A 9,848-nucleotide genomic window follows, 5' to 3' on the forward strand; every position below is an offset into this window, starting at 1 on the left:
CACACACACACACACACACACACACACACACACACGCACGCACACTGGGGAGGGGATTCTAAGTTAGGGGATGTGAATGATGTGTACTCGTGATATGGGCTGGCAAGCTGAGTCAGTTTGGTGAAGCTAATTTTTGTCTGCCCAGCATTCATCCAGACTTCCCCTCGGGGTAATGATTTCTCTGCCAGACATATTATTGGAGTGACTGGAGTCCCAGGCCTGACTAATATTTTCTTCTTGGCCCTTTTACTGCTTTAGCGCAAACATCTGAGGTTACGGTGGTTTTGAAAGAGCTTCTCAAAGTATCCTAAAATTCTTGTTCTTAAAAAAAATATATTTCTCAATTTCTTGATGTTTACTACCAAGCTCAGGGCTACTGCCCTCTGCCCTATTTATCATTAAAGGTGAATTTTGAATCACTGGTTAAGCTTTGATAACTTCATGCAGAGTATGAAAATTGGGGTCAATAACCAAGACAAATTGAGAAACACATTGAGAGATTCTTCTGAAGCAGAGTTTTTATCACAGCAGACAGCCTTGGGTTTGGGTGACACCTGTGTTCAGGAGCTCATTGCAGATGAACTGGCCCTTAGTAGCAGGACAAGTTAAAATATGACAAATTGTACTACATGTAGCTAGATCATAGCTGACTATAGAAGTATTATTTAGTAAGGCCCCACACATTATGGGACCTGACTACATAAATGTTATATTTCCTGATTTTATAGGAATCAGGAAATGTTATATATACCACTGTAATCTCAGGACTCAGAATACTGAGGCAGAGGAAATTGCAGGTTCAAAGGAAACCTAGGGTATATAGTGAGAGCCTTGTCTCAGGAAGATGTAAGGGAGAGAAAAAGGATGAGAGAGGAGGGGAGGGGAGGAGAGAGAGAAAGAGGGAGAGAGGATGGGAATTGGGATGTGGACAGGACGTCACAGAGGCTGTGATGGTTTGAATAAAAATGGCCCCCCCATAGGCCCATAGTGACACTATTAGGAAGTATGACCTCATAGAAGTAGGTATGGCCTTCTTGGAAGAATTGTGTCACTGTGGGTGGGCTTTGAGGGCTCAAATGATCGAGCCACACCCAATGTGGCATTTACTTCTTGCCGTCAGTGCATAATGTAGAACTCTCAGTTCCTTCTCCCACACCACGTCTGCCTAGATGCTGCCATGCTTCCCGCCATGAAGACAATGAACTACACCTCTGAAACTGTAAGCCAGCTCCAATTAAATGTCTTTCCATCTTAGTTAACATTTCTATTGCTGCAACAAAATCACCATGACCAAAAAGCAACTTGGGGAGGAAAGGGTTTATTTGGCTTATATACTTCAAGGTCATAGCCTATCTGACTTACATGTCCATATCACAACTCATCACTGGGAGGAAGTCAGGACAGGAACTCAAGCAGGGATGGAACCTGGAGGCAGGAGCTGATGCAGAGGCCATGGAACGATGCTGTTTACCGGCTTGCTTCACATGGCTTGCTCAGCCTGCTTTCTTGTAGAACCTCAGACCATCGGCCTAGGAACAGCACTACCTACAATGGGCTGGGCCCTCCCCTGTTGATAACTAATTGAAATAATGTCTTACAACCAGATCTCATAAAGGCATTTCCTCAACTGAGCCCCTTTCGATTTGACTCTAGCTTGTATCAAGTTGACACACAAAACCAGCCAACACATTTTCTTTATAAGAGTTATGGGGGTTGGCGAGATGGCTCAGCAGGTAAGAGCACTGACTGTTCTTCTGAAGGTCCTGAGTTCAAATCCCAGCAACCATCCATAATGGGATCTGACACCCTCTTCTGGTGTGTCTGAAGACAGCTACAGTGCTTACATATACTAATAAATAAATCTTCAAAAAAAAAAAAAGAGTTTTTGTGGTCATGCTGTTACCTCACAGCAATAAAACCCTAAGACAAAGGGGAAAAGAGACAGAAAGGGGGAAGGAAGAAAAAAGGAGGTGTGTGGGGGGGACTCACAGAGAGAGAGAGAGTATTGAGCATGGAGATTTTATCTTTTTAAACATGATCTATAGAGATTGAAATGAACCTTAAAGGCCAATAGAAACTTGGAATAATGAGGAGATTATATGTATTGATAAACATCTGATGATGGGACTTAATGTTTCTATAACTATAGACTGCCAGTGTGAGCAGGAAACCTAGAAAAGTGTAATACAATGCAATGATGACTCCCAGTTTCAAGCAGCATTGAGATTAACATTTCACAAGTCCTCACCACTCACAGCTGATGAAAAAGCATTGTGGTTACAAAATCAAGTTCCTAAATGCACATAAAACTTGAGTGTCTAAACTGCTATGCAAGGACTTTAGGCTTATTAAGAATAATCTAAACCAGGTTGTAGTGTAGCAGGTCTTTAATCCCAATACTTAGGAGGCAGAGGCAGGTGGATCTCTGTGGTTCCAGGACATAGTGAGAGTTCTAGGACAGACAGAGAGCTACACAGTGAGACCCTGTCTTAAAAACAAACAAATTTAAATTTAACATCATTTAGACAACTCTATATATTTCTACAATATAGTGTTCGCGTTACTCCCCACTTCAGCCCGCATTTAAATTCTTAAGGGCTATTTTTGTAGCTGACTGTAATGTGTTTTAGCTACTAAATGTATCACAATGGCATTGTGCTACATTATGTTAATTTCTAATTAATTAAAACTTTCATGATTTTTACCTCATAAAATGGTAACATGCTTTCTGAAATATTTAGTAGTGCTTAACAAGGGAGGAAAACATACAAGGGAGAGAAAGGGCTATCAGTCATGGGCAGAAATCTACTGGTGTTTTGCTAATGGACATATAGGTAAACTGCCTTCTAAGTAACCCATGTACTACCTAGCCTGGGCCTAACCTTTTCATAGCAACCATGCCTCAAGATCAGGACCACAGGTGAGCCTTCCAACTCTGGATTGTAGTTCACTCCAGACATGGTGAAGTTGACAAGCAGGGATAGCCAAACCCAGTCACAGTCCCTATAGCATCAGTGCTGGGAAGTATGGGGTAGAGACAGGCAGATGCTAGGGGCTCACAGGCCAATCAGTCTAGCTGATATGGTGAGCCCCAGGTTCAATAACATCCCTGTCCCCCAAAATAAAGTGAAAGACTGATAAAGATCGCTGAGCTTGACCTCTGGCTTCCACATTCCCACACATAGGCAACTGTACACACTAACATGAGTGCTTGCATGTATTTACACTATACACACACACACACACACACACAAATCTTTATATGATGAATAAAATCATGAAACATATTTAGTGTACAATTCACTCTGTATGAAGTAATAGGTAAGCCTAGAGCTAAGTAAAGAAGACAAGGAACTGTCTTTAAATAGAATATTTAAAGCTGATCATAACAGACAAGAATAACTGGATCAATCCAAAAATAAATGGCAAGCACCAGTCTTAGAAGTGTCTAGGTTGGAAAAAGCTGCCAAACTTACAAAAAACAATAAGAATCTATGACATTCTGTCCAAAAGCTACTCACATATTCTTCCTCCTCCCCCCTCAGTAAGGACAGAGGTTTTGTAGAGAGAGGCAGAACAAGCTGGGGCCAGCAGATTCTCTCCTGTTAACAGTGTGAGAGACATGGACTTCTCGTTCCACAGTATCTCGGATGGAAGTAACATCTCTGAGGTGGTGAGCAGAGAACACAGTCAGAAGACACTCAAGAAGACAAAAGCTAGACATCCATTCATTTTCAACCCTACAGCTGTGTGCTGGAGGTCTAAAACATATCTGAGGAGAGCCTGGACTTCAAGTGACCTCTTTGACTGACACAGAGATCCATCAAAGCACAGACGGAATGCTTGCTGTCTCTAAGTGTTTGAGCACAAGCTTTGTGCAATTACTCAGTCATGAACTCATGGGGAAATCAGTGTGTGGAAAGGGTCTCTCGCTGAACATGGCATGACTGATTGGCTAGACTGGATGGCCAGAGCACTGATTCACTGTTCCAGGGCTACAGGTGTTCAGCACTAGGCCTGGCTCTTCATGTGCTGAAGGTTTAACTCAAGCTTCCGTGGTTGTGCATCAGGTACTACTTTACTACTGAGCTGTCTCTGTTTAATATTTAATAAGATAACTGAGATATTTACAAAGAAATAAGCCTATTTGTTCCATATTGGACAAGGAAGGGACTCAAGAGAAATAATCTTTTTGCTCCAATGATAAAATATATGAAGGATATTATTTATAATATTATTGAAAGAACACAAGATAACCATGTTAAACATATTTTACAAATCTGTGACACCAAAATCCAACCAATAGAAATCCTCAGTAAGAGGACAGATGCCAGAAACAAACAAAGAAACAAAAATAACAGAATAACAACAACAGAACAAAAAACTAAGTGCACATTTTGAATTTTAAAACAAATAGAAAAACTCACCAGAAGTTCTCAATAACAAATTCAAGATAAAGGAATGACAGATGAACTCAGGTGACAGACCAGAAGGAACTGCCTATGTTGAAGAACAGAGAGAACCATCAGACCTCATGTGTGCTGATTTATACATCCTGGAAGTTTCAGAGGAGTCAAGAGAAAGAAGAGAATAGAAAAAAATATTATAAAAAATATAATGGAAAATGTAACAATGCTGATAGTTTGCACAGCCAAGAAACTCAAAGAAGCAACAGGTAGCTAGCTAAACCTTCTGAAAATTGCCCTGGCATTTTATGAATGTGTTTCTCATTGGTCTTCAACTCTTTGACTAGTCTGTGATTCCTTCCTCAAATAGAGGAAATTTTTTTTCTTGGTGTGTTTTAAAATACCAATATGCCACAGTCTCAGATAGAAATACAACCCACTTTCATAAACCATCAGTTAAGGAACTCACAACCTACAGCAATGGCTTCTGTACTTCTGTTAGCTGACTAATGACACTGTGGATATTTTACTAGCATGCCCTATGTAGAATAGCAATTCTTCCATTGTCCCATGGCTCAGTAACAGTATTAGACCCAGCAAAGCACGAGCAGTAGCTGATCAAAGCTCAGTTGCTTGGCATTTCCTGTCCCTCAGTTTCCCTCTGCAAAGGGTCCTGCCCATTCTACTGGCCAGTGTGTCTCCTTCCTGTTTATTTTGGGGAGTTCAGCCCTGTTCACCTGATGGATCTAAGAGCAGTGAGTAGCTCTTGTGATGATCCTCTTTTTTTTTTTTTTTAATTCATACATAACACAGTCTTGATACTCCTAAGCATAGTGTTGACCATTCTTCTGGTAAAATAATAATGGAAAAATATTTCATAGCTTTGTATAGCTGAATTTCATAGGAAAAGATTTCTCTCCCACTGTACTTTCCATCACAAGCACAAATATCAGTTGTGAAAGACATCTGGAGACTTTTTTCACTCCAACTGAAAAAAAAAAAAACCACAAGGTATAGAAAAGAAAGACACAGACAAAAGAAAGAAAAGAAAAAAAAAGGAAGAGGAAGAAAGACATAGAAAGAGAGACAAACAAAGAAGGAAAGAAAGAAAGAAAGAAAGGAAGGAAGGAAGGAAGGAAGAAAGGAAGGAAAAATGGAAGGAAGGAAAGAAAGAAAAGGGAATGAAGGAAGAAAAAAGAACAAAGGAAGGAAGACATAGACAGAAAGACATAGAAAGAAAGAAACAAACAAACAAAGTTAGATAGGGCCAAGGGGAGGGCTTTTTTTATGTGGGTGGATACATGTCCCCTAACAACTTGTAAATGTTCTAAGAACTAACATTATGTAAGGTTTTGGAAGCCTAGAGTGGTCACATCAGCTCCAAGGGAGGAAAAATTGAGGACACGTGGCTACTGGAATATGGTGAGCAGATGAACAGGCCTGGGGTGGGGCAGCTGCCACTCTGGACTACTCCAGCCTGAGAAAGACTAGAAGAGAAACTGACCTATCTACTGAACAGGAGACTGCTTCTCAAATGGATACAGATGAGCAGGGCCTTTCATACATGTGCACGAGGCAAGCAGAGATTGAACAGGAGCACAGGCATACTCAGTTAGGTGTTTGAGCCCATGGAAAACCTTTGCAGTTCCTGGACAAGCCCTGGGAGTTCCAGAGACCCCTGACAACGGGATCTGGAGAATCCTGACAAGCCTGCAGGTGGTTTCTTCATTTGTATAAACATGTTGTTGCCTGTACAGAGCTTTGCTAGAGAATGGAAAGCACTCTCTATCATTGTACAACTTTGTTAATGGAATAAGCTATGTGGATCTTACAAAGTAGGTAACAAGAATTCTGCAGCTGGTTGGGTGTGGGTCAAATCGTGTAGCTTTGCCTTCCTCTCTGAGTGTGGGTGCTCAGTCTGTGAACTGTAATGAACTTTGTGTACATAGAGCTCAAGTTAATGAAGGAAGTACGCACAGTAACTAATGATAGAGAGAGAACATGGACTGATCATAACAGAAAAGAGAGATGAGAAAACAAAAAACTCTACTTACAGCAAAGAATTTAACAAGTTTCTCTCTTGCAGGGCAAGTGAGGACAGGATGGGAGCCTGGAGCAAGAGTGGAGAGGTGTCCAAGTCCGAAAATCTCATCTTGAGACCTGCAGGAATAAGTATTGCTCTCTCCTTGTTGTGGGTCTGCATGCATGGACACATAGCCTTGCGACACACAACCCCTCCCCCACTGTTGAGGTAGACATGTAGCCTGGTGGCCAAATTACAGCTTTAACTTCCTCTCTCCCTACGAGGACATATCCAGCAAGAACCTGGAGTTCTTCTCTGTGTAAATGAAGCCTTCCCAGCACCTCCATATCAACCAGTAATGTACACTTAGCCTGAACCCCCGTACCTATTCCCCAAGGTTTATAGAGCCCCTTTTTAACCCCAGAATAAAGAGAGCTGTCTCACTGAAAACCTCCTGGAGAAGGCTGTTTCTCCATTGCACTCAACCGGCCACGATCCTGCAAAGCCACCCTTCCAGGACAAGCTCTGAGCACTCCCAGGGCAGAAGCAGAGCTGGCTCACATTCTGACTGTTGTCATTTTCTGTATCAAGAATAAAAGTAACTGAAATTTGTGTCCTACTTGCAAAATTTATAATGTATTTAATTTTACCAAATTTCATATTGTTTCCACCTTCCCCAAACCTGCGAAGAGCATTATTACATGCAAAAAAAAAAAAAAAAAAAAAAAAAAAAAAAATGAAAAGCCTGGATAAATCAGAACAAACTGGATTTATCCTCAATGTCCTTAAAGCCACTAAAAAAAAAAAATCTCCTGGAGTATTTTTCATAAGTACATAAAATCATTTTGTCTGCTACATCTAGAAGCTTTTCTTTTACCACAAGTTTTCCATATCATTAGCATTTAGTTTATCTAAGACTCTGCACTTACCAGTAAGTACAGATTTTACATTTATGTCTCTGCACTCATCAGTTGTGGCATTGAACAAATATTACTATCTGTTTTCACCCACAGAATAGAGACAGTCCATACGGATGCTGCATAGAGACGTGGGTACTTACAGTTCATATGGTTGCTGCATTTAAAAGGATGTAAGCACAGCTCTTGTCCGTGAGTCACAGACTGACTGCGGCCTTACACAGCTCTTGTCCGTGAGGCACAGACTGACTGCAGCCTTACACAGCTCTTGTCCGTCAGTCACAGACTGACTGCAGCCTTACACAGTTCTTGTCCGTGAGGCACAGAGTATCTGGGGCCTTCAGTCTCACTGTTGTAATGCTTTGTGTCCTTGATCATGAAGGATGATCTAACCTATACTAACTTAATAAAAAAATTACTGCTTACTTAATACGACGGTTGAAAGTAGGATATGCTAAGATTAGTATTTTTGCAAGAAAGAACATGAACTTAATCTAAAATAAGTCAGACATTTGAATACAGTGTAATTATATACTTATTTTGATTTATTTATTTAAAATGTCAGAAAAACATACAAATTTCTCAGTAGTATAATAACAGTAGTTTTAAAACAATGCTTATTTGTAGCACAACTTTTAGAAATTATGACTATTACATTTAGATAACTAGCTAAAATGAACTCCATCCTAGTGTTTAATGGCGGTTTGCATAGCATTCTCTCATTCCACTGTAGACTCTCTGGGTCAGCACAAGTCTGATCAAGAGACATCTTTTCTGCTGGGCAGTGGTGGTGCACGCCTTTAATCCCAGCACTTGGGAGGCAGAGGCAGGTGGATTTCTGAGTTCGAGGCCAGCCTGATCTACAGAGTGAGTTCCAGGGTAGCCAGGGCTACACGGAGAAACCCTGTCTCAAAAAAACAAACAAACAAAAAAAGAGACATGTTTTCTGTTAATATACATATACATAATTATAAAAATATAATAAATAATTATAAAGTAAAACATAGAATTATAAAATATAATATATTACAAGATATATGTCATATTATTATATATTATATATAAGATATATATCCATATATTTAAACTTTTTAAAACAGAGTTTTATTTTACAGTATAATTAAATATAGCTATAACAAAATTCTTCCCAGATCCTAAAGCATTGATGTCTGATTATATGTACACAATAAACACACTAAAATGGGAAGTGCAAGTCCAAGAGCGACACTCGTAACTAGTGATTTTTAAAGTTTACAGGAGGTGTTCATTTAGACTAGCCCTGCACTTAGTCCCAGCAGACCAGCATAAGTGAAGTCAAGTAACCACCCATCGTAAGCTCCTGAAGGATCACACTGGAACTCTAAGGAAGCAAGCAGATCCTTAAACAGATGGGGTTTACCCAAAAACAGATTCAGGGCAAGCAGCCAGGAAGAGCTCAGTCTTCCTACAGGTACACAGTAATGAGGTCCCCAGGGCTATGACCTTCATGACCTCAGGGGCCTGACCCTAGCCTATTTGCTTCTTTTAAAACATAATTATAATGATTCCTTGCTCCCACCTCACAAAAAGCAAGCATTCAGTCATGCCCATTGAGCAACATTCCATGTTAGAGAATAAGACCGTGCTCCTTTCTGAACTCACAAAAAATACTGATTAAATTAAACGTGGTCAAAATGGTGACTTCTGACGGTGCACAAGCAGAAGAAAACAATCACTTTCCCCCAGAGCGACATCTTCTTGTGATAGCTGGGCAGCGTGTGCATGTGGCCTCAGAGAGAAAAATGAAGCTCAATTCTAGGGATGCAGGAATGGTTTATTTTCTTTGCCAATTAATTAAATGGCAGGAGATGTTGGGCCCTATTGGGCCCTGGTTTGGGCCTTGAGGACAAACCCGAGCCTGGCTCGAGTTTTGTATACTGTCTCAGTTGCTTCTGTACTGGAGTGACTCAGTACTCAGCACCACCTGCCTTTGCCAGCCTTTGCCTAGCTCCTGCTGACATAGAGTAACTTTGTTGGCTCCATCAGTTACCCTATACCCTTCGTCAACTTTCCCCTCCCCCTACATCATCTCACCTCAGCAGAGAATTCCACCTCCTCTCTCAGCCCTTTATAAAGAAAAGATTGATACAATAAAATGAGTTCCTGTTTTGACAGACTCCCTGGGTGGTTATTCTCAGACAGCAGGAGATCTGCTGCCTCATTCACCATCTTAATCAGCTTTCTTAAAGGGCATGGAAATTCTCTCTGAAGCGAGCCAAGAGTGTAGGCCAGTTAGTTCCAGAAACCAGTCCCTCCACAAAGGCAGACATCTAGGTGTTTCTAGGGAGCGGTCAATCACAAAGTAAATGATAATGACAATGATAAAGCCACATTCTTGAGAATAACGAGTATGCAGGACGTTTTTCCTCGCGACCCTGACCCTGGCTAAAGCATGAGTTGGGTCCCTGTGAAATTTTCCACTGTTTTTTGTTATGTTTCCTTGGTAACTTCCTCACTCCTCCC

General features: G+C 40.8%; 1 long non-coding RNA gene across 1 annotated transcript; it reads left to right on the forward strand.

Moving 5' to 3' along the window:
* The first annotated feature begins 1,068 nt into the window (after window positions 1-1,068).
* LOC116075088 lies at window positions 1,069-7,048 on the forward strand. Its single transcript, XR_004112413.1, has 3 exons — window positions 1,069-1,219; window positions 6,493-6,578; window positions 6,854-7,048. It is a non-coding gene; the product is annotated as an uncharacterized LOC116075088 (long non-coding RNA).
* Window positions 7,049-9,848: the final 2,800 nt, after the last annotated feature.

The sequence above is a fragment of the Mastomys coucha genome, unplaced genomic scaffold, assembly GCF_008632895.1.
Source record: "Mastomys coucha isolate ucsf_1 unplaced genomic scaffold, UCSF_Mcou_1 pScaffold3, whole genome shotgun sequence".
Taxonomy (NCBI): Eukaryota; Metazoa; Chordata; class Mammalia; order Rodentia; family Muridae; genus Mastomys; species Mastomys coucha.